Raw genomic sequence first — 25,640 nt, 5'->3', positions numbered from 1 at the left:
TCAATGCTCGGCAAAACATGAACCAGCACTGTACCCAGGTTGCCTGGAAGGCCAATGGCATCCTGCCCTGCAACTGAAACACGGCCTATAAATCACAATGAGCTGGCTTCAAGGAGCACTTGCAGTTTGCAGGCTTAGTTATGCATCTGAACCAGAGTCAGGCAAGTGGAAGTATATAGGCATCTGAGGATGTGAAGGGATGCCTGGAACAACAGGCCCATCACCTGTGCAGACCCAGGGTAAATACTTAGAGGACTCCATGCCTGACCAACGTGTAGTCTGTGAGTGCTGCCACATTTCATGTAGGTTTGAATCTACAGGGCATTGCACTATCCCCTATGCAGAGTTATCTACAAGGTCTCCATTTTCTGATCCACGCTGTTTCATTGTCCTGCTCAGGAATACCAAAGGGAGAGCCTCAAAACAATACTTACTTAAGTGCAACTTAAGGGAGAGGTGATGATGGCTTTGAAGTTGAATCTCACAAAGGTGTAGGTCTCAGGAGACCATGTCTCACCTACAGAAATGATAGATGTGTTTTCAAGCACGTAAAAGCTTGAAACTTAATGTAAATCAATAAGGCTCAACCTTTTGAGAAATTAATGCATTTTGAAAACAGTACCGGGGCACTGAAGCCTTATGTGCTTTTTGGAATGCCACACCACAAGCTGAGCGACATCTTCAAGCATAGGATCATGTTAGCAGGTGTCCCCAACCTCTGGGATTGCCAGGCTGTCCCACTGTGTGCACCCCAGAGGTCCCATCCATGCCAGTGCTCTTGCATGGGACTCGTCAATGCACAAGATAAAAATCTGGCCTCGAGATTGGCATCATTTCCTGACAATTAGTGGCTGTTCAGAGAAAATCCTGGTCTCTACCTCAAAGTGATTACTTCAACAGCATTACTCCTATATTTACACTGGAATAGAGAAAGGGGAATTTGGCTTGTTTTATCCACTTTTGTGTTTGCTGTGGTTAATGTCAGATTCCGGAGATAGGAGCCAGGAAGAGTGACAAATCGAATGAAATTTATGTAATGTCTGCTTTTGGGTAATAGCACATTTTTAATTATACTTCTGCCTGATTAAATCAAATTTGTAAATAACAACTTGATTTTCAATGAGATTAACCTCTGTCTGTGAGACAAAAGAACACGCATGTTGGAAAGACAGCTCCAAACAGTCTGGAGCACTGAAATAAGATAAAATTTAAATTCTACATTATAGTATTATCCAATGATACAAAGACTTGTGTTTCTGTAGAAGACAGAATAATGCTTCATGGCCCCCATCATGCCTCTCAGAAATGCCAGCTCCAACCAAGCTGACCCTCGGCCAGCCCAGCTTATATATCCAGTAGGCACCCGCACAGTGCCTGTGTTTCTAGTTTATAAGCTTGATTTTCTGCAGCTCCATATTTTGTGGCTGCTCCCCGGGTCTGGGCATGGCACGAGCCCCTGTGAGGTGTCAGGGCTGGACATTGCCCATCTTACAGACCCAGAAGGGAGCAGGACAGTGGGGGGGCAGCTGGGGCATCCCCAGATTTGGACACACATGTGGGATGGGCTGAGGCTGAGCTGAGACATCAGCCTATGGGTGAGGTTCAGGTGGACTGCAGTGGGATCCTGTGCCTTGGCAGCGTGGGAAAAACCCATCCTGTTAATGTTATGTCTCTAGCAACTAATACTGATTGAGTTAATCAAATAAAACATTATGATCCTGATCTGGCAGCCCGTGTCCGCTCTACACATATGGGAATAACAATTTGCAGCATGAGCTTACAAAGATCTATTTAATTCCATACGGGCCCATACTCCTCTCTCCCTGCTGCAGCATTCACTGAGCTGCAGGGCCAGCTCTTGCCCTTCAAGATTTGCTCTCTTTCAGCCTCCTGATGAGAGCCATTTCTGTGGTACAATGTTTGGATTTGCAGAATCTCATCTAAATCCTGTTTTTAAAATGTACAGACTTCTCTGTGTTGTGAAGCTGTAAAATCAAATTCCTTGACATGAAGAAATGTTTGGATTGTTTTTAGAACACATTGAAAAAGCCAAATTCTATTACAAGAACTTTTTGCTTAATGAATGGCTGACACCAGCTAATCTTTTTCCCTTTGTATTTCTGACTTGGGCATTGCAAGCAGACAGCTCCAAATCTCTATAGAGAAATCTTATGAAGAAAATAATGTATTGTTTCATTTATATGCTTTTTATATTGTGCCCAGACCTTGAAAGGAACAAACTCATGCTGTTGTATAAGCATGAGTCTATTAACTTGACTTATATAACTTACTACAGATACTAATTACAATATACTCTAAGAAATCTTTAAAAAGAGTTTAACATGTATAAGATGAAAAGATGCGGCAAAGTGAAAAGAAGAAAAGAGAAGGGAAGGGAAGGGAAAGCAACATCATCAATAATAACAGAGATAGTATTGTTCTGCTGATGTAAAATCTGGTTATTTCAAAAGCACTTTTCAGATTCTGCTTTTTCTAAGTAACTGGGCTCACCATTTCTTATTTCAAACCAGTTATCTCATGGGAGATTAAAATGGATTAAGCCAGCATAATTCTTGCAGTTTCTTCAGTGCAGGGCAGACGAGGTCTAGCATCTGAGAGTTAGTCAATTTTGACTTCATATCAGAGCATCAGCCATACTCCTGCTTGTCACTGAGAACAAAATTCAGGCCTCATGTAGCTGGGCATAGCTCCACTGAAACCAGATGCCTCATACTTACAAATGGCCTTGAAGGTGTGCTCTCTCTTAAGTTCCTGCAGCATTAATTATCCTGTTTTTTGTCTTGCATCCTATTTGCTTGTTTCCCTGGGGGCCCCAAGGGAATGGCATGAAGAAGGTGCCACTGCCAGTTGGCTGGACACTTGGTAGTAGGAAGGGAATCCTTTGCATGATGGGCTTAGCCTTGACTTTGCTCTGCATGTGCATGACTCTCTGCAGTGACCTCTGCGGTCACTCAGCATTTCCGGGTGGTCAGAAGGTCACACAGTGTTTGGCAGCAGATTTCATCTTATTTTCACTTAAATTTGGCCTGATCTCAGCCTGCCAAAGGTGTTCTGATTGTCACTTAGCTTTTCTTTAAGGTTCTGGAGCATGGTGGTTGCATTTAATGTCAAATCTATTTACTAAAGGTTTTGTTTTGCTATTTGACTTTGACTGATGGAGTTAATTTTCTTCAACTCAGATCTATTATCTGATGTCCTCAGTTGATCTACTTAGATTTGTTTCTGGCTATAAACAGCAGTAAGCTGGCATGTAATAAACTGTTTTGTTGTTCTTATCTTTGTGATAGATATCTTCATTGGGCATTACGTAAAGTGCTATTTTAGTATTTGTGATTTTGTTTAAGGCTTAAAATACACATTATGTCTTGAACAGGATAATTGCAACTGAAAAGCTTCTTGTATTCAAACATCGTGTCTTTCCTGCTTAGAATTTCCATTTTCTTTCTGTGAGATGCTGTGATGTGTTGTGAAGCTTCTGGTTTTCCTTATTCCTTGGGAAAGTTTAAATGTATGTATGTATATACATGTGTACACATACGATATAAAGATAAAAACAACCAAACTTTTATGAACTTATTAGCTTATGGGGGAAAACATAGAAACACGGTTTGGAGACAATTTTATCGATGCATCTTCTCTCCTGCAGATTTTATTTATTCCCCTTGCTTTATCAATGCATGATGTAGGTCTCTGCAGAAGTTCATAAGCTTCTGCTGTTCTCCATAAAATTAATTGCTGTCCCAGTTTGTTCTCTTGGGGCAATTATGAAGTCATCCATAACAGACATTTCATTATGTCTCTTTTTTTGGATTAAAGTTACATCTGAATGACTCTGCTAAATATGATCAAAAGCCCTTCTAGCCCAGTGCCTTTGCTCCCCGGCAGCCCTGCAGCAGGCTTTTGCACTCCTTCCTGAGGATGTGGGAAGCATATGGTGATCCTTGCCCAGGGGCTGTCTTCCCACTTCTGGTATGCAGCTAAGCTCTTATGAACTGGAGATATTTTCTGAATCTTTGCTTTCTGTCAGCCTTGCTGGACTCTCTGTCCATAAACCTGGAACCAGTTTAAAATCTGGCTTTCCACATCACATGTAAATTTGTTTGATCACACACAGCACACATTTGTCTCCTTTCAAGCTTTTTGTCTTCCTTCGATCTTTTAAAATGATAATATCATTGGGTCCCTGTATTTTTTGCATTGTAACAGGTAGGCACTATAACAGGCCTGATCTTTAATAAAGGTATCATTCTCAGAAAAGCAGTGACTTTAGATTCCAGCAGATCTAGCACCTTCACTGTTTCAAACCATGTCCTTGGATCAGTGTAGGCTCCTTGTCTCTAGCAAAGATGCAGAAGTGCAGCTGCAAAAATGCATCTGCCAGAGACTATTATCTTGTCTCTGCCAAAGATGAGCATCATGGCACAGATGTCCCTGCTGCAGTGATTGTCATTCTGCAGTACTTAAATCTAAGGAAAGTAGTAAAACCCAAATATAATGTTTTCCAGGAGACATAAGTGGCCCTTATAGAAAAGAACAACGCCAGTTTGAATCTCTCAAAGCTGTGTAAACCATCATGTGCTTGCTAAAACAGCCATAAGGATAGTTCTCCAGATAAGCTGTAAAATAGTGCTTTTGTTGGCATATTTAGAACAAAAATAATTATGGTTTCTTTACAGATGTATGTCATTGTTATTCAAAAAGAGGTTTGCTTATTTTAATGTTTTAACCACAGTGTAAAATTATGCCAGTCCTTGCTTTGCTTTCTGTAAGTATCTAGCTGGAAGCAGTGCTGTTACTGTTGACCACATGTCCTCACAGTCACGGCACTGGAGGGTTACAGGGTGATAACAATCACCATCCTTGTCAGGGTTGCCCTCCTCATCCTTCTCCTCTGTCCCCTTTCCTTGCTGGTGTCCTGAGCTTTGCTGAGCAGCTCTCCTCTCTGCTCTTGGAGCATCAGGAGCAAAGTTCAAAATCTGTCCTGCTCTCCAGCAGATGTATGGAAGAAAAAACCATCTCCCACTTGTCCCCAGTCGATTGGGATATAGAATGCTCCAGCTTTTCTCACAAATAGCCAGACATTGAGGAGAAAGGTGAGAATGAAGGAAAGATGGATCAGCATGCAGCAGCTGTGAGGGCTATATTGGTGTGACTTTGGATGTCCCTCCAGATTGCCTCCATGTCCTCATGGGACAGAGAGAAAAGGGCAGTGGTCCACAAAGCAGCAGAAAGGTGCTGGTGGGTTGACTCCCTGAGTCAGTGAAAAGCTTTGTCCACCCTGAGTGATGCTACAGCTGGCCAAGCTGAAAGAGAAAAGTCCTTAAATGGAAATCTCAGATGTGGAACTCTTTTTTTCTGCCAGAAATTTAGCTAAAGTAGACTGTTTGCTGTAGTGAATATTCATGCTGTGATGAGCCTAGATATCACAGCCCTTTCTCTCTCTTTGAGGTCTGTCTTCAGCCCACAATAGGGATGCAGCATGCCAACAGTTACAGAGGAGGAATCTGTTGGAAAGCCGCAGTGTGCACAGAATAGCCCCAAGCCCCAACGTGCTGGCTCTGCCCTCTTCTCATTTGTGGACTTTTACAGACTAATCCTGTCTTGCAGACCATGGAAATGGGGATTCTGTGCAGGTGGTACCACTTGTGCAGAAGTAATCACAGTCAAAACAAGCTCCTCTCCAAAGGCCCTCAACTGCAGAGAGGGCAATAATGACTCACAGCGTGTTAGCAAAAGTAGTGGTTTTGGCAAAAAACAACAATCCCATTAAGTAAAGAGATTGTTCTGCTTTGGAGGTTCATCAGTTTTTTGTTTTGTTTTTGGGGTTGGTTTTTTTTTCGCTATATTCTTTTTCTCTCCAAACTTTCCTAGTTTTGCCTTGTTGGTGAATGCCAAGGGAGCCTGGAGGTGAAAATCACTGATAGTGGAGCTGGATGGACAGCCAAGACCTGCTCCTCGCAGCAGGTGCAGAGCAGTATCGCCTCTGCCATTTCAAAGCAACAAATGGGCGTAGCTTCTGAGTTTTGTGCACGTTTATTCAACAGAGGTAGCCAAAGAATAGAGCCAGAGGTTGATACCAGTGACCAGAACTGTTTTCTTCATAAAAACAACCAATATTTTTTGAAGTGCATCCGTCAAAGATGCTGTTATTAGATAAAGCAGCTCCAGCTACCAGGAGGTTCTAAAGCTCACAGTCTTCCCTCATTCTTTTGACTTAACGTTTACCACAGGCAAAAACTTGTAGACCTTTGATTCTTGTTTACAAACAGACAGCCTGGATAACATTAGCAAACATAAATGGTACTTTACCTGCAAATCCTATTTCAAACACAGATTTCTAAGGACCATTTTTATCTCTACCATCTGTAACTAGTTAAAATTCCAATTGTTTTTCTTAAAAAGAACTTTAATAGTGGTTAGTAAGCATGAGGTGAAGTGAAAGCAATTTAAATTTGGAGGTGTTTTTTCATTAAAGGTTTAGAAAAATCCTGTTAGAGACCTGGATTATCTGCAGCTTCCGAATGGTACTGAAAAATAATGGTGCTCTCAGTCGTCAAAATGACTTTTTTCTCCTTTAATCTGTATGATATGCTTTTGTTACATTTGTGCATAAACTTTATTGGTTTATCTTCAAATAATGTAGTTAAATAAAAGCCAGATCCTCAGTGGATGCCTTAATTGAACTAGAAGCAAACAATTCATTCTTATGTGGTCTAAGTTAGGCTCTTGCTGCAAAAACGTGTGTACTGATTTAATATCTCCCCGTCTGCAGTTTGTTTCTGCCATTCCTTTGGACACTCTTTGTGGATCAGCCTTTCCTATGGGCTCTTTAGCCCATCTGACTGGTTGGGGAGCATCTGCATGCTTTGTGGTCCAGTAGTAGGGGAACAGAAGAGCCTGCTGGGTGAAGGAGGGAAGCATTCCCACAAGGTAAGTAACTGACCAGGGCATAATGCAATATAAACTATTTCTACACTCAGTGAATCTACTAAATCAGCTGTTCTAGCTAGCTATGACATGGATCTTTGCATTGCCATGGTCAGATGGCCCATCTGCTGTGCTTGTAGCTGCTGTACCTGGGAGACCTCAATGGACAGCACCTTCTTAAAGATCCTCATTGGGATTCAGCAAAAATTTTAATCATAATTTAAGGATGCCATTCTAGAGTGTCTGATACATCCTTATTTCCTTCTGGCCACTTTGCAGCATGGGCAGGTGATAAGAATTTTCATCCACTTCTGTAGTTTGCTAGGTGAATGGGAGCCAGAGCACTAAGGGTATCCAGATGGGTGCTTGCATTGGTCTAATTAAATCAGTTTTGAAACATATCTTTAGGCTGCGGACAGATGTTCATTTTGTAGAGAGCCTTCCCAGATGAAGATTACAAGCCAAGTTGCTGGAGGTTATTACCCTCATAACTCCGCTAGCAGAGCCTTCCCAGACCCTCTTGAGCTTGAATAAGGTGCACACATGACGTCCCACCTCTCAGGAGCTGACAGCTGGAGAGGCAACCACCTGCCTAAGCACATTGGCCTCCTCAGCACATTATTAGGCTTTTTGGGCTCACCAGTGTCCATTGCCTGTCCTGTTTTAGTCAAAATGGACCATGTTGACCTAGGCAGGGGGAATGACAGATCTCTCATTTGCTTGGGTTTGTTGTGCCTGTGAAGGAGTGAGGAGACCTAGCTGAGTGAGGGATGGGGGGAAATATTGAGGTGAGTTAGGATTGGTTCAGCTGGGTCCAGAGGATGGGAGCAGAAACCTGTCTTGCTGCCAAAGCCACAAGCGGCAGTTTGTGAGCCTTAGCTGTACCTGGCCAAGGGCATCCACTGAAAGATCTACCCACAGCCTCTGCCCAATATGTTGAACTGCTTTAGGCTGCTCACATACCAAGGCTTTGGCACTGACTTGAGCTAAGGCCGCAGGGTGTAATGAAGGATTTTAAAGGCTATCCAATCCAAACAAGGAAGCTTTTCTTGTTGAGTTGTTATATCTTTACCAAATGTGTTAGTATGTGTACAAAGTATGACACAATGTCGACTGAGTCTGGTGAGATGCTGTCTTTAGTTGGCTGATCTTAGCAGGCAGTAATGTACATTTTATGTAACAGTAATGTAAACTGTGGAAAATTAGCATGCTCTTCACTTCTTAACCCCTTTAGGATTAGGAATTATCGTATCTGTTCTTTCAACATTTCTCAGTTGAAACGTATCAGCTTAAAGACTCTTTAACTGCCTTGCAAACACAGCTATGCGGCCATAGCATTTGGCTGTTGAGCTGATCTATCAGCCACATCAACTTTATAGTTTCTTCCCACTGTTCAAAAAAATGGGCTTATTATTAAAGAAGGCAGTTAATGATATTTCCACTGAAAACTAGGAAAAATGTCAGCACAGCTGATGGTACTGTTGGGTTTTTTAATTCAACTTCTGTATTTCCCTTGCTATAGTGGCATTTCTTTTGACTGTGCCTTTGAAAGAACGTGGCTACATGCAGAAATTGGTCCCTCCCTTTATTTTTCCAGAGGTGAATCCAAAAAGGTGGATCAATCACATGGTGATATTGAGCTTGGCATTTGATGGTCTCTGACCACCAGATGGCATAAAGAATGCTGCTGCCTGCATCGGCTTGCTGCTGAAACATCACAGAATGTCTGATTTGCACTAGTTAAAGTGCATTGTTATATCACTTTTATTCAGAAGTGTATTTTATTTTTTCTCTTAGATGTAAAAAATGTACTGGTAGGACTTATCTTCCTGAGGGGAAATCAACCTTAGCAGCAAAATGATGTTTCAAATAGCAAACACTGTTGATGTAAGTGCCATTCTCAGGTGCAGGGAAGGAGCCTAAGATGAGGGTGAAGGAGGTTTCTCTGCTAATTGGATTATAGGACAACGCTCTAAAGTAAATCATCAATTCTCATTTTGGTTCTGATGCTGATTCTCTTTGTAGCTTTGGGCAAATCACATAATCCACTTCATTCCCATACGAAGGGCAATGATTTCCTCCCTTGCAGTGGTGCCAGAGGAGTTAACACTCATAAAGCACAGATGGAGAGAAGAAAAATACTAATGACTCCTGAAAGATATTTGCAGGGAAGGCTTGTCTATCTTGCAGCATCCAGCAGGTGCTGTGCCAGTGTGACAGCTACTGTAAGACTATGGAGAATGGATAAATTTAAGACATATGGAAAGATATATTACTGAATGGTACTTAAAGGAAGAAATACCTCTGAAAGAACCGGATTTTTGTTGTGTTTTCCATGTAATTCATTATGGAAATTTCATGGCAAACAGAAGCAGCCTGCCTGCTGCTCTCCAAACCCCTTCTGAGTTAAAGATGAGCCTCTGGCTGGGGGCTGGCACTGCCTTTGATTTACACCTGTGATCCAGCTTCTCTCCTTCCAGTTGATTTGAACTTTCAAGTTGCAATTTGAAACTTTGATTCAGTCTCTGCTTCAGTTGCTCATTCATTATTAAAACTACAAATTATTCAGAAGGCTTTGTAGCTTTCGTCAAAGGTAACATCTCTTGCACACCTCAGGATCAAGCCTGATGGTCTTAGATGATTTTACCACTGAAATATTCAGTCTGATTATAGCAGCTTCTGATATTGCCAGACCATAAACCGGGACACTTCTGAAGATAAATGAAAGGGGCAGAGAATCCACTGTAAATTACCAATGACTCACAACAGCAGTTTGTGTGACTACTATGGTCACAAGATGACGTATTTCTTTTTAGTCTCATCTTTATTGTGTGTAGCGGACGTGAACACCCTAAGGGGAGCCAAAGAATTAACAGGTGTATCTGGAACTTTTCATCTGTTAGAAAGAAAAGATTTACAGGTTCAGATAAGGACAGTACTGAGGAAAGAAAATTTGGCATGACATCCCTGAGAAAACAATGCTGCACCAATGAACAATGCTATTCAAGCACAGTTTGTATGCTTATTTCACTGCCAATGAAAAGAGACTGACTGTACATCTTCCCGTAATTGTGGAGGGTATTTATGGCATAAATGTGATTTTTGGTTTATCTGAAACTGAGTTTTATAAGCTGTCCTTTAGCATGCTGAGGAATCAGAATGTGAATGAGGGAGACTTGAAAACTGTCAGACCAAAACACACCCCGTAAAACAAATGAATAGTGATTGGCCTTGGAAAAGAAAAAATAATAACAGATAAAAAAAATAACAAAAATAAGATAGTGAAGTGCCATAATTGCAGTGCCAAAATGATTTCCAGCTACGCAGGAATATCAGTTTTCTTTTTCCAGAGATAAATTTAGTTTTTCCGCTTGTCCCCATTGCACATTTTAATGTTGATGTTGGAGACTTTTTGATTCCCATGTAAGATTTTTAAAAGCAAATAATGTAACCTTGGCAGCCTGTGGGAGAGCTAATGCAGTAGATAGAAGACGTGTGGAAATTAGTTTATACAAAGGTTCGGTTTGAACTCAGCCCACACCACTCTCGTTCAAGCTGAGGCATGACCAGATGACAGTCAGCAGTGCACGGCCTCAGCAGCATACAGAAGTCCTTCACGTAGATGGGAAATGTAATGAGATATTTTAATGGCTTCTTTCCTTGTCCTGCAACAGCTATGGCACCCTAGGCCTCATTGTCTGTGTTGTATTACCCTGTGTTGAATGGCAGCCGTATGGTGAAGGCTGTCTGCTGTGCCTGCTCTGTGTGCACAGGAGTGGATCCAGTGCAAAGCCTGGCACACCCAAGTGACACAAGCCCTGCTTTGCTCACACATTAGCACAGGCATGTCCAATCCACTGCCCACAGGCTACATGCAGCCCAGCACAACTGGCAGTGTAGCTCAGCTCCTGCCCTTCACCATCTGCCCCCTGCTGCCTCTGTGGCCCTGCCCGATGCCCAGCCCAGCCCTGGGAACAAAACCCACTGCTCACTGACAGCCAGGTGTCAGTGTGCTGCTAACACTGCTTGAGCTGAAACCGGGCCATGGGGAGGGTGCAGTGCAGTGCCAGCTCAAGTTACAGCAAGTAATTGTACGCATATTGATTCACTGGCTGAACACAGTCCTGTGAACAGCAAAAAATACATGCAGCTGAGCTTTCTGTTTTGATAAAGGAATGTGAGAAAAGGTTTCAAGACTGAAAAAAAAAACCACAAAAACCACATAACCTTTTTTTTTTTTTTTTTTTTTTTTTTTTTTTTTTTTTTTGGTATATATTTGCATCTCCATTTTCAGTTGACATCAATGCATTACACGGGAATTTTCAAATAGAGTGTGTTAGAGTTGCTATCAGACATTCAACTAAAAAAATCTGACCATGTCTGCTGGTACAGACTTTTACTAGCATGGCATGCAGGCTCTTATTGACTGCTGTTGAAAATGCACAGCTAATGGTGGTGACTGTGTTGAAAAACAGTACTTTGTAGCTGAGAATTTGCTCTATCAAATAGCGTTGTGTTCTTTGAATCAATTGTAGTTACATGGAAACATAGGAGGCATTACTTTTGGAGCAATATTTGTGTATAATGCCCAGGGAAGCCAAAAGGTTGGCTATCTATGCACTATGTGGTTTCTGGGAGGGCTGGATAGATCTCTTAGGTCTTCTACAGGAAAATGGTGTGGGAAGGAGGGGCTGAGCATTGCGCAGTCCCTCCAGCAGTGGGCTGTGAGCCAGGCCGATGTGGATGTACTGCCACTGAGTTATCCCCAACAGTTAATATGCTGCTATGGAAAAATCACTCTTAGATTCCAGTTTTGGATGTTAGCCTCGTGGTCCTCTGGGAACCATGACATGTCCTGTCCTCATAGCCAGTTCCTGCCAAATTCAGAAGTGAGCGCAGCACTCTCCTCCTCACCAGAGACTGAGAGGCAGAGTTACCTAATGGCAACCTGCAGAAAGTGTTTTATGATCCTAAAATATACTTTTCGTAGATGAAATACAATAACATACAGAGCAATGGTACTAACTTAAAGCCTTTAGCATCATTTTGCTCCAAATTATTTGTCTTTTGATGCTATTTTTCTTTCTAGATACTGAAAACTTGGTGCGTCATTAATCCTCTAAATGGCTCAACATGAATTTCAAATTAAGACTGTAATAAAGCGATAGCAAATTAGAAAAGATTTTATCCCCCCCCCCAAATAATCAACTGGAGATTGAAATTGGAGAAATAAATTGAAAGGAAGAAAAACACTCTAAAGCGGTGTAAGCATTTGACAAATATGAAACAGACTGAAGAGATTCCCTTATTGTTGCTACTCAGAGAATTTACTCATTTTTCCCCTGTAGAACAAGCACAATACCTTATTTAGTAATATTGCAATAAGCTTTCTTAGCATCTGTTGCCGAACATAATTTTTGCAGCGCTCTGACAGCATACTAATGCTGTAAAGCCAACACATTAGCATGCCACTGAAATGAAAATAAATGGAGAAGGCTCACACAATTTTCACCGCAAGGTGCAGATCCTGTTACCTCCAAATCCAGGGAGGGCTTCTGCTCTCTTTTATCGTATTCCTCCTTTCTGCTCTTCTGAAAGCATGGGCTTTTTTCCCTTCCTTCTTGCTTTTTTGGGTCAACGCATTGTCAGTTTCAGGTATTTACTGGTCATTGTTCTGGCCCACACCAATATGCAGTGTAGTGATGTGAGCCATGTCAGTCAGGTACGTGCACTGTGATTTTATGCCACCTGTAAGCAGCAAAACTACCTGGATCAGACATACAGTGTTTTTGGAAACATCTTCAGCGGCACAAGTAGAATTGGAGAGAGCTAACAGCAGACCTACACCACTTTTCAGTTTGAGTTTGCTACAGAAGCTGCTATGCAATTGATCTCTAAGTAAAACTGTTTTCATTAGTTGCTGTAGATGCCCCTGTTCATTGCAGGGGAGTTAGGCTAGATGATCTTTGAGGTCTGTTCCAACTCAAACAATTCTATGATTCTATTAGCAAAGTCAATGTGGAGAACAACTGATTATTATAAACATTTATTAGGCTGCAATCTTGTGGTTATTTTTTTCACAAAGGAGAGAAAGTAATGTTTTCAGTCATGATGTAACTATTGGATATTATGGATTCCTTTTATTTATGTATTTATTTATTTATTCTTTTCAGTCTATATGAAGAATTTCCAAATACAGCAGTCCATTCTGGAGCTAAATAGACAGACAAGGAAAATCTAAGGTGACAACATAACACTATGACAAATAAAATGAAAAATGCCAAATACTTCATCAAATTGACTAATGGCTTTGCAATCACTGTTCATTTCTGTGAACAAGGTGCTTAGATAATACAGTGACAATAACACAGGATCATAGAATCATAGAATTGCTCAGGTTGGAAAAGACCTTAAAGGTCTTCAGGTCCAACTGCAACCTGACCATACTACTCTAACTAAGACCAAAAGAGGGAGAGCGGAGGTCATAAAGGAAGAAAATGCATTTTTAAATCAACCTCGGGGAATTATACTATGATTGGGCTCTTAATCAGCGCTAAGGTTTTAATGTGTGTTTTGCTCACGTCCACTGGGATGCAAAGTAAAATCAGTGGGCTAAATTATGTTCTTACTGGCACTTGTGTAAGTCCAGAATAAGCCATCTGACCACATGGCTGTTTCCAGTTTTCCAGTGAGTAACCAAACAGAAATTGGTCCAATGTTCCTAGTCTCTCTCCTCCACTCTCTTGTATAGAAACTACCCACAAATAAATCAATGAGAATATTCCACTGTGTGTTCTCCACTTGTCAACAGTACAAAATATAGCACTTTTTCCATGTGCATTCTTGGTAGACCACCTCTCAGTATTAAAATATAGGAATTTCTAAGTACAACAGACTGCAAGTCTTATAGGAAGCAGCACAGAAGAGATGAGAGGAGCCAGGAAGAACAGGAAAAAAAGCAGAGAGTATGGGAAAACACTTTGGCTGTCTGATGATAGTCAGCTGGAAAATGAGGAGGGTAAAAGGGAAACATGTGAAATGAGCTGGTTTTGACATGGAAATCTGGACTGGGCCATCTGATCGCACATGCTTCCAACCTCAACTAGGGCAGAGGTCTCTCCACAGTCCTGCTTTCCTTCACCAGCACAGCCCATCTGGGCTGAAGCTCTGTGAGGCAGAGGGTTGAGCAGTAGGCAGGTGCCTTCCCTACTGCTGTCACTGTGTGACCACAGTGGTCAGCTCGAGCTGCAGCCGCAGATGATGTGTCAGAGTCTTCCAAGAGAAACTCTGATTGGAGGTCTGTGAACACTGGGAATTGGGGTAAACAAAGGTTTCCATGCCAGAAGCGAGAGCTGTCATTATTATTGTTCAAAAACACACAGTCCAAGCCCTATCCCGGCCAATGCAGAAAACAAAACAAAACACAGAGCTGCTGCCTGCCTGGGAAAGGCTGTTATCCAACTTGCACCTTGCTGCACGTTAGTCTGACACAGTCTATAGTGAGCTGGCTGAGAATGGTTAAGCTATACTGTCCAAACAACTAAACACTCGTGGGTTTGATGCACTACACTGTTCTTTCATGATATTTTCCAGAAAATAGTTTGTAGGGCTGTCTTACCACTGCCCTACCATGTAAGTGAACACTGGGAAGAGCATGGTGAGTACTGCACATAGAACTGAAAGCATTTTGCCCTCAGTATTGAGAAAGAGATTCTACAGCACTGGCCAGACATTAATCAGTCCACTGGACACAGCGTGACCAAGTGGCTTGCACGAGACACAGAACTATGTGAACTCCTTGCTGCAGTTTTGCTTCACCTTCAGCAGCAGTCCAAAGCAAAGGTGGTCTCAGAGCTTAGAAGGCTGGTAGCCCTGGTAGAAGGGCTTTGCATTCCTAAATGACTGAATCAAATGACAGAACATAAACCCCCGTAGGCTACACTCCTTGCAAGAAGTTTATTTTTACTGTGTGAATTCAAGTGCTGGAATGTCTTGTCCTGATTCCAGAAGGGTTAACATTTTCATGCCTCAAAGCCTGGCTGGGAGGGACACCCAACACCATGGGCACAGGCTGAATATGAGCCAGCAGTATGCCCAGGTAGCTTAGAAGGCCAATGACATCCTGGCTTGTATCAGGAATGTATCAGAAATTGCTAATACGTGGTATGGTTTCTAATCCTGTCATGTTATCTATTGAGCCCAGCTCACTGGTTTAAAAATGAGGGGAAGATCTGTCACTACTTGTACCAGGAGGCAAGTGGAAACAATGCATAAAGATGTTCTGCCATTTCATAAGTGAAAATTCCATTCCCTTCTCTCCCAGCTGGTGAAGAGCAGACAGATTGGTAGAGTTTGAGATCTATCATACAGAAACCCACTGCCACCGAGCTCATGGTACCAGCTGGTCTCCCTGGCCTTTTGCTAATGAGCCTATGCAAGCCAACAGGGACAGTTTCTTCTTCCTAACCTTGGCAAACCAACACACTCATAGCCACTTTTTTTCCCCACCTTTTTCACCTGAGGAAGTATTGGAATGTGAATGAGACAGAGAGATGTTATTGAAGCTTTCGAAAGATGATAGGATAGACCCTGTTTTGTTTCATCCCAGGCTTTCTTATGTTTCTTTCTGGTGGAAAAACTACAGCGTCTACTACTGGAAAATTCCTTAAGTGCTATGAATTTTCCAAGGTCTGCTGTCACATTGTTTATTTTGGTTTCAGTTTTCTCCAATCAACTTCACTTTGGAAAATGAACAGATTAAGACAGTCCCAGTGCCATTAACTTCCACACTGTGTTTCCATCTCATATGGAGTTTTTTTCTCTAAAACATTCCTTTTTAAAATCATTTTTGCACCTCCATCCTAGGCAGGTACTTTAAACAAAAGGCAGAAGAGAAAAAGTATCTCAGAATGCTGATATAGAAACTGAGGCACAGACAGAAATAACTTGTGTAGGGGCATGGAGGAGCTTTCCAGCAGATAACAGACTTGAACCCAGGTACTCTGCAGCTTTACCATAAAGGATTTCTTTTGTCCAAAGAAGCAATAAAGCACTACCACTGAACTCATATTAATCTCATTTTAATGTCTGAACAGTTGACTTCCAAAAGAAAGAAGAAAGTATCTTCTTCAACCAGTCATTACCCATGCTCTCTGCTTCCTGCTCATGTCAGCGAGAATTAACGTTTGTGCAGTTCTAATGAGAGCCCATTAGTTCACGGCGTAACCCCACCACAGCCACCACCACTGGTCTATACCAAGTGCAGAAAATTTATTCTTTAGATTTATCCTATGTTTATTAACAGTTCAGCTCAGGAAAAGAGTCAGTGACAAAAACCATCTGGAATAAACATAATGGAAAACAAACAATGTAATATATTCTGTCGCTCCAGCCTAATTACACTGTTTGGTGCAAATACTATCAATCCAAGTGACCATTTACAACCCAAACTCTTATTAAAGGGAAAAAATGAACTGTTCTGGGAAGCACAAATCAAAGTAACTAATCAACACAGATGACACATTCAGGGGATTTAAGAGCCAAGGTACGGTAGTGTTTTATTCCTCCTTGTTTTCAATTTGGGAGACCTGCTGTGATGTTGCAGTACATTATGTGTTATGTCTACTTATGCAACACTGGAGACGAGCATGTTTGTGGCTGTTGTCTTATTTTTCAATGGCTACAGCTTTTGAATTGTAGGTTTAAATACTTTTCTTGTCCTAGCATGTAAGCTAGGAGTTAAAGTACACTGTCCCATTTCTCTAGTTCCCTTTCAAAGCATCTTCTGTCTTTTAGGGTATAGTAAGAGGAATTTAGGGAAAAAAATAAATTAGAAAAGGTTGGAATTAGCTAAAAGTGATGCCAATTTGATCTAAAACAATTTCTTATTGAGCAAATTGGTCCAGCAAGAGGAAAACGAGAAAGATCTCTCCCTCCCATGCAAGCATGTGAACAACACATGGCCACTGTCCATAATCTGTTTCAGCTTGGAAACTGGAATCATTCAATGCATCTGGTGTCCCCAGGGAAGCCAGAGAGAACACTGGCAGCAGTGAAGAGTTGATGGTAGAAGCCTTCTGAAGCACAAATTGGACAGTCAGCCCATCTACAATAGAGCGTGAACTTCAAAAGCTGCTTTAGGCACCTGCATAAAGCTGAGTCCTCAAGGAGATAAAATGATAACGATCTGATAGCGATCAAGCTTTTGTCCTATATCATGTAAATGGAAAACATTTGAAACTCTGTTTCTCCACCTGCTGTTTTCAGGAAGAAGTGTGACATCTTTTTCTCCTTGCAGAGTTGACATCATGGATGTAGCCAAATTGAGATGTTTCTTCATTTAAGAGGCAAGGTGCAATGTTCAATAAATGCACTCCTGAGAGTTCTGAAATTCCAGTGATTCATAAAAGCCACAAATTTTATTGCCAGCTAACTATGGACGCATCTCTCCAGAGCCTTATCGCATCATCTGTATTAGCATACAAATCAAGATGACATAGTTGTTGACTAATTTCAAGTGTGATATTCACAGCACAGAAGCACTACTGGGATGGTCTTTGGCAGTGCCTTCATCCAAGCATCTCTGCATGCAATCAGGCTCTTCAACCAGGAAGATCAACATGAAGAGGACTATATATATATATATTTCTCACATGCTGAGTCTGCTCTTTCTTAATTTAAAAAAAAAAAAAAAAGGTATATTTAAGTCATCTATCAATCCCATAGGTATTATCTTCATTTTTATCTCCTTCCTTAGCCTTAACTACTTTGCTTCAAGAAGAAACCTCCAAAAACTTTATTTTTTAAGTTCCCTCTTTGCCTATAAGAATTTCAATAATGTTCAAAAGCATACAGAAATAAAAGGATTAATCCCCACTTAAAGATTACAGAAATTCAGGAGTATGCTGAGAATAGTTATAATGATAAAATACCTATGGATTTTCACCCTCTTTACAACCTTTTGTGCTCACTTTAACTGGGGAACCTGAACAGTTTCTTGAAGCAGCAGAACATAGCTTCCCTGTTATGTCCAACACCATGCGTTCACATAGTGCCTAAATGTTTAGTCTTCTAACTGGGATTGGTTGTACCCTTTTGGAATGCTCAGAAACTCATCTTGTGGCTCTCCTGAATCTTGAAAATTTTATGTCATCTTCCAGGATTCCCTATTCTGTTTGGTTTTGTTTTTTTCCTCTGAGGGGAAAGATTCAGAGGACCTGCTAATGCCACTCTGCAGATAGATGGGAGGTTGTTCATGCGCTGAGGTGGTGATCAGGGTGTGCTGGCAGTGCCTTTGGTGCTGTAACAACACGATGCTGATTCCCCATGGCCAAAAAGAATCCAAGGCAGTCACCTTTTCCCAGATGTTCTATCAATTGCTTTCTGTGCTGTCCAGGATCTGAAGTACCGACAGCTGCCTGAGTCAATCTGGGGTGAGCGCCTATTTTTTTTTCCTCTGTTTTATTACAAGCCCAGAAGAGTCAAGTAAGCTGAGATTGTGAGCTATCTCAGTGAGCTATTCATCAACAGCCCATCAAGGCAGAATGAGCACGTTGGAGAATCAGCTGATAAGCAAAAAGAGAGAACTTCAGAGAACTAATCATTTTAATTACCATATAGTCTGCTTCACCACTACTTTAGAAAAAGCTGGAGGCAAATGCTACACAAGGTAATCACAGATTTTAGAAAACATCTAAAAAGCCACAGAGGAAATGTTAAAAATATAATGGAAATATTTTTCTCTGGAATATTAGAGCAGGCAGTTTCCTCTCCATAACTACGTTTAAGGTATTAAGCTTGTCAGTTACTTGAACTCCAGAAATAGGCCATCACTCAAAGATAGATTACATTAGCTATCAGCTCTACTGATAAGCTAGAGATGATAGTACTTATTCCAGTAAGCTGATTTCCCTAAAAGCAGAAAGGGCATTTACAGCTTGCTTAGAGCAGCTTCCAGGCTACTCTTCCAGCTGCAAACTTTAGCACCCCAGCTGCCAAGAGCTTCCTGTGGCGCTACAGTAATGGTGATTGGTCTGGGCTCTCCATACTAGGTAGCTCTGAACTCTTCGCTTCTTCTGATCTCTTGTTGATTGTCATGTTCAGCATTTAAGATTGGGAGCTTTCTGGCAGTCTTGGAGGGTTTGTTTCTGTTTCTAACTCACCTGAAAGACTATAGGCACAGAGCAGCATGGCAAAGATTGAAAGCTGTTTCCATTCCCACTTTACAAAGAATCTATTATTTATAGGTGATGATGGATGGACACAGATTTCCATAATTCAGGAAAACTGTTTTTAGTTTTTGACATCTTCGCAGACCAAGTATGATCTCAGTTCAACTGCCTCAACTGAGTCTTGCCTCAGTCCTCAGGTCTGTAAGCCCCAAAGGTGGCATTCAGAGAAATATACATATGCTGAGGTGCTGTACCAGACCAGTAATGGATAGTAGGACTCCATGGGGAGAGAGAAAAACACAAGATGCATCAAAATGCAATATCTTCATATCATTTATTTAGGAGAAAATTATCTCTGAGTTACATTACTGTCAGATAGAGTCCTGCCTGGCATTTTCATAGTATTTTCACATTTGCAATTTTAAAAATATTAGTGCTGTCAAAAACAAAGACTGCACATCAATCATAAGCTTTCACAACTTACTCTCATTTATATGTAGATTTTTAAACCTCCTATCATCACATAATAGCTATGAAGATTAAGAAACAGAACCCTTCATTGCTTGCTTCTTTTCTTTTTTCTTTTTTAACCCCACTGTACTGGATACTGAAGAGATCTTACAGTAGAACTAATGGTACTGCTGTTTTTGGTGAAGCCATTGGTTCCATTAGTCCATTGTCATTTTGGCAATGACCACTCCCTTAGTAGAAGGCATCTGGTTGAGGCAACCACCAGGAAATGCACAACTAGTGAGACAGCAATTAAAGCAGCTACATAGCTATTAGTCTTCAGCAACAGATTACAAGGGTCAGCATATATTGCTCCCATGTGGGCTTTCTTTGCTTATAACTGTGGTTAGCTGATCACATCCAGGCAGCAGATAGTTTGGACCACCAACTATCCATGGGCGTGGCACCCTCATCACATTCATCCTCCATCCCAAGTCTTAGTACCTTAGAACAAACAAAGGTCAATCTGATGTGTCAAAGGAGAAAAAAATGCATTCTGGGGCAGCCTGCTACATGGGGTTACTACATGCTGGAGTAGCTGGAAAGAAGGTTCCCAGAGAGACTGTGGAAAAGGAGAGAGACAGCATACCTGCATCAACATGGAACTCTTTTACACCCCTCCAGCACCACAAACCTTACAACAGCCTTGTTCTTTCTCAAAGGTGGAAGTAAAAATTCCTAAGCTTGGTTGAAATTATTTATTTTTCTTCTTTCAGGTCAGGCTGGAGCCTTGTGTAAGCACTGACTCCATGCAATAACATATTTTGTGCCATTATGATTAAAGCCTTTGATAATCTGTGCAATAACCCGTTCTTGAGATCAACTAATTCAAGTTTAAACAGCATTCTCACATGTCAAAAGCTGTCTGAAGAAGTTTCCTTGAAAAACAAACTCTTAAAGTCTGAAAGTCAGATGGAGAGAGAAAAAAGGACTGTATTTCTTTAGAGCTGTTAATGAATACCCAACAGCAAAACGTTTGGATGAAATCTGTTTATCTGACTTCTTTTTCTTGAAAGAAAATTAGAGTTCTGTTCTTATTTAAGAATAATTCTTTCCATTTGCGTTACCAGATTTATTCGTGGTCTAAGATCTTATTTTCTTAGATTTCCTGCACATAAAATTTCATACCTCTTAAAAAAAAATAAATGAAATTTTAGTGTAAGAAAGATCAAAAGATTTCTTCTCAGTTATTTTCATAGGCACTACATTATTTCCTTTGGGAAATCTCACAAGAGGAAGATTTCAGTCTCCTCACAATATGCATTAGAGTGAGAATGCAATTCATGACCTGGGTAGCTCCTCCAGCCCTTTTTGTTGCTCACTTGCTTTGACCAAGCCCACATCAGACTAGTGCCTTGAAAACACAAGGGGAATGATAGGGTGAAAGTATCTCATAATAAAAAATACTGAAAGATGTAGTTTATTGATTTGCAAGCTAGGAAGTGACATATGTATTCAGACATGCATGCTCTTCATTTAATGCACCAGTCCTGTATAGTAAGACTGAGCACATTCCTTCCCATAAAATATACACAACAAAGTATTTAAAGATGTTCACATTGAAAGCCATAACCATCTGCTTATTGCAGACATCTGTTGCTTCAAAGCAGAGAAACGTATGAAAGGCTCAAAAAGTTTTAGAGCTAAAAGGATGCATTTGCCAAGAGACTAATGGAATATACGAATACACAAATTCCAAAAATATAACAAACTGCTATTCTCTCCAAGAATTAAGTTGCAATAAAATAAAATAAAAGAGTTGCCTCCACTCCCAATTAGCTTTCTGTCACTTTCCAAACACTCCTGAAAAGCAACATCTTCCTCCGTCAGCAGAGGCGTCTGGCTGTCACACTGCCCTCTTGTTCTCCAAATAACTGCTGCCAACACACCTCCCAAACATGATGATTTCCACCCAACAGTAATCTCTCTACTGAGCCATTCCTCAGTCTTGCCCAGGGAAGAAACATCTCTGTTTCTCTAGGAACAGCACACCACACTGCAGTAGGTCTATTAATTGCCTCATGATCTTAGCATCCAGGTATAACTGTCTATATGAAGTCAAGGAATGCCTTGTCATTGACTTCAATCAGCTGTGTCCCTTTCCCCATGTGGCTCAAATAAAACTGATATTGCCCTATGGGTTTGTGTGCGGTTTGCACCTTTCACAAATGTGGGTCTGGAAGGAAGCTGAAGCTCTGAGCAGAAATCAACTGGGAAGGAACCTGGAGTACCTGCAGCTGGAACCACTACATTTCTTACTCTGTCCAGGTGGAGCTAATCAAGCCTTCCTGGCACAACAGTCACCCTTTTTAAGCCTACTTGGCTACCTGCAGTTGAGCAGCTATTGGGACAGGGAGAATCTTACTAACTATATGAGAACTTTGGGGGGGGGGGAGTCATTACTTGTTGTTGCTGATGCAATGTGTACATGAACTGAATAGAGAACAAGGAAATACTCTGTGATCTTAAAATCATGTTGTGAAGATCAGAGAAAGTTGATCCATGCCCTGCAACAGACCCCGAATAACCACATGAGGATTGACAAATTTAAGTATCAACAGGACAAATTTTTATAAACCAACTGAAATACGTATTGTGTCACATAATCTGTGACCCCTTAAACTTCTGCAGAGAGGATATAAACTCCCACAAGGTAACAAGTTCAACTCTGGGGCTGCACACCAATTTCAGGTTCACTGACTGCTCCATGTTTTCCTTTGCACAGACTTTGTGTTTCACTGCCAGCTTCCCATTGTTCTTGAAATAACAGTGTCAAGAGCTATAAGAAATCAGACAGTTCTCCACACTGATCCTAAGTACTGTGGTTGCCAGTGATCATAAGAGCAAGCAGAGTCTGCCTGAGCCACTTACAGAGCAAAACACATTTAGAAAAGTAAGTCAGTTGTTTATTGTGCCTGCACACATGCATTATTCAAGAGGACACAGCAAGATAAATCAACACTACCAGTATTAGGACACTCATCACAAGTTTAGATCATCTAAGAGTTTTTACGAGACAAGAGCTGTATGAAGTTTGCTCCAGCAAAGCAGAGCCTTTTACTTACATGACTTGCAAGAACTTCCAGCTGCCGCAGTCTCTGAATTACAGTGATGCAGATACTGTGCTTTGCAGAAAATCCCCCAGTTTTGGCACTGGAGAACACACTGGTACTTCTCACTCTTCTTACTGATAGATAATCTCCTGATTTTTCCTTTGAAAATACTCTCTTTATCAGTGCTGCACACTGAGAGTGGACTGCAAAGCAGAAAGTCTATCTGTTGTTACTGAGGAAAGAGTTCCCTCTCAGCTGAATCCAAAAAAAAAGAAAGAAAAAAAAGGAGCCCTTGACCTCAGCAACTAGAATAAATCTACTATATCTGTTGGCTCTTTTCTGAATGCATACTTGAGCAGTAACATAAGAGTGAACGATCCGAGTGCAGAAACCATGGCATGTCATGTTATATATCGGTAGGGTATGTGAACAACGCGTCTAGCAGAGGCAGAGCAAAATGAAAACACAATTCATGTTTCCAGCGTTTATTTTGTTCACATATTTTAAGAATAAAACAGAGATGACAGGCTTTTCTATTGCATTTCGCAACTCCCGAGTGGCAGCGCTTTCAGTCCTGTCCCCTCTACTTAGGTTCATTACATTCCAAATTAGGTTACTGCTGACTTTCTATTTCAAATGTCAGTTTTCTGAGAATCTCTGTATCTCAGCCAGAAAATGTAACCCAAAATAAAACCGAGCGTTTGTGACATCATAAATGCACTGAATTACTGGCAAGCAAAACGAAGGTTTGTTTTTTGTTTTTTTTTTCAGATTTTATTTTATTTTATTTTATTTTTTTCCATCCTTTGAAATATTTGTTTACTTCATATTTTTTTTCTCTCTCTCACTTTCCTTTGGTCTGCTTAAAAGTATTGAACTCTGTAATGTAGCAAGTTTAACTTTGGGAACAAATTCTCTACAGAACGAATACTTGGACAAATAGGAGAAGTTAACGATGTAGCTTAAAGCAGGCAGATGAAAAGTTTCAGCGTAGAAGCAGCTCCCTGCTCCATTCTAAAATTATATTTACAAGAATAAAAACATTATTTTAAAAACAGTCATTCAAATCCCAGACAATGAGCACAGAGGTTCTGTGGAGAGCATGAAAAAAACTGCATTTTAGGCAGAATAAAAGGAATAGCAAAGAGATAAGAAAGGAATAAAAACTTCCATCCTCATTTGTATTCAGCTGCAAACGAGTGAAAAAAGGAAAGTCTGAAATCAAACCTGAAGGTGCTGGAAAAGCAAAATTCCTGGCTTCGTAAAGTATAAGGATTAAAAAAAAAATAAAAGCCCTCAAAACTTTTAATTAGGATTCCTAGCTTAAGAAAAGTATCTTTAATGACAAATAGCCAGATGATCTTTTGTCTGTTGTGTTATTCCTTTTGTGCGCCGATGCACTTGAACGATCTCTTGCACATTTACAATTTGTTTATTCAGGTTTCTGGCTTTTTGGAACTTCCGTCCAACTTTACTGTTTTGTTCTGTTTTGTTTTGTTTTCAGGATTACTGTGTCACTGAAACATGTGGACAATTCAGACTTGTTTATTGATAAACAGTCTCCCAGCTGTGACTGACTAGTAGCAATGATATACTGTGTTGACTGAGGGGAACCTCACTCACTTTCAGTTTAGTTTCCATTTATATCCACTTCCTTTGTCAAATGCCGAAACTCTAAGTCTACTGTAAACTCATTTTAATTCTTTTCAACAGCTGCGGCTGTTTTCCCTTTTACCTTCTCCACTTGTGTTTTCAGAATATGAATTACTATCAAAGAATACATGCATATCTCAGGTTGGGTGTGGTGGACTACATGCAATATCTGGGTTGAGGCTTGCACAGACTTCGCCGATTTCACTGTCATGTGCCCATGTCTCTACAGACTCCTGACTGACAAGCCACTGTAAATTACTATGACAGACCACTTCCCTCCCCACTAACCTATCAGCAAATAAGCATTTTTTCCCTTCTCTCACAGGTCAGCTTTTCTATTTCTAGAAAATAGTTGAGATTTTTTTTCTTATAACTTGCTTTGATGATACAGAGGTCTTGTGACCTGGTTTGTAAGAACAATGCTTGGCACATAGGACTGTTCGCACACACCCAGGTTGCAGAAGGCATGAATGGAGAACTGGGATCCCATCCAAGCTTTCTGACCATAATCACAAAAGGCTAAACTCCAAAACCTGCTCATGATCTATTACCTGGTTTTTTATGTTGTCTTTTGAGAAAACAGAATATACACCTAACTTTTGAGAACCAAATCTTGTGTTCATAATGATATTTTCAGTATACACCACTAATTTCAGTGTAAGATAATTATTTCCAGGTATAGTTCTGCTTCTGACCCTAGACTTGACATTACCCAGAAGATGTGGCAAGCCAAGGGGCAGTGCACTTGCAGCATCACATGTATGGGCTATGGTATTTCACCCCAGCCTGTTTCAGCCCTAACACAGCCATCTAAGCTGTGGGAATGTCAGGGCATCATGATTTACTGTGGCCACTTGTAATCATATCTCACAAAAGGAATCAGCAGTGGCCTCTGCATGCTGTTCCCTCACTGAAAATATCCTCGACTTTACTGCATATTGTATATAAATTCACTGACATGGATTTATACAGGAGTTAAGATAACAGTTTGCAAACTAAGGGTCACAGATGTAATTGCAGTTGCCATGTGAAATATGAAAGTGGAAGTTGGCCAGGACTGCAAAAGCTGTAATACATGCAGAAATGTCTGAGACTTGTCAGGTATCACAATCACAATCTACCACATCAGACAGCTTAACAATCTTTCTTTTCTTTCCTTTCCTTTCCTTTCCTTTCCTTTCCTTTCCTTTCCTTTCCTTTCCTTTTCTTTCCTTTCCTTTCCTTCCTTTCCCTTCCCTTCCCTTCCCTTCCCTTCCCTTCCCTTCCCTTCCCTTCCCTTCCCTTCCTTCCCTTCCCTTCCCTTCCA

The 25,640-nt window shown here is 40.9% G+C and overlaps 1 protein-coding gene across 2 annotated transcripts in view; it reads right to left on the bottom strand.

Annotated features, from left to right (window-relative positions):
* C1QTNF7 (C1q and TNF related 7) overlaps window positions 1–25,640 on the bottom strand; it is a 44,303-nt gene that overhangs the window by 7,274 nt on the left and 11,389 nt on the right. The window contains exon 1 of one of the 2 annotated variants that reach the window (XM_072336102.1): window positions 22,694–22,915. The exons of the other annotated variant lie outside the window; for it this stretch is intronic. The gene's annotated coding sequence lies outside the window, so the exon portion shown is untranslated. Of the gene's footprint in view, window positions 1–22,693; window positions 22,916–25,640 lie in introns of those variants that run through there. 2 annotated transcript variants of the gene reach the window in all.

Source organism: Excalfactoria chinensis, chromosome 4, assembly GCF_039878825.1.
Source record: "Excalfactoria chinensis isolate bCotChi1 chromosome 4, bCotChi1.hap2, whole genome shotgun sequence".
NCBI lineage: Eukaryota > Metazoa > Chordata > Aves > Galliformes > Phasianidae > Excalfactoria > Excalfactoria chinensis.
This window is presented reverse-complemented; position numbering and strand designations above follow the sequence as displayed.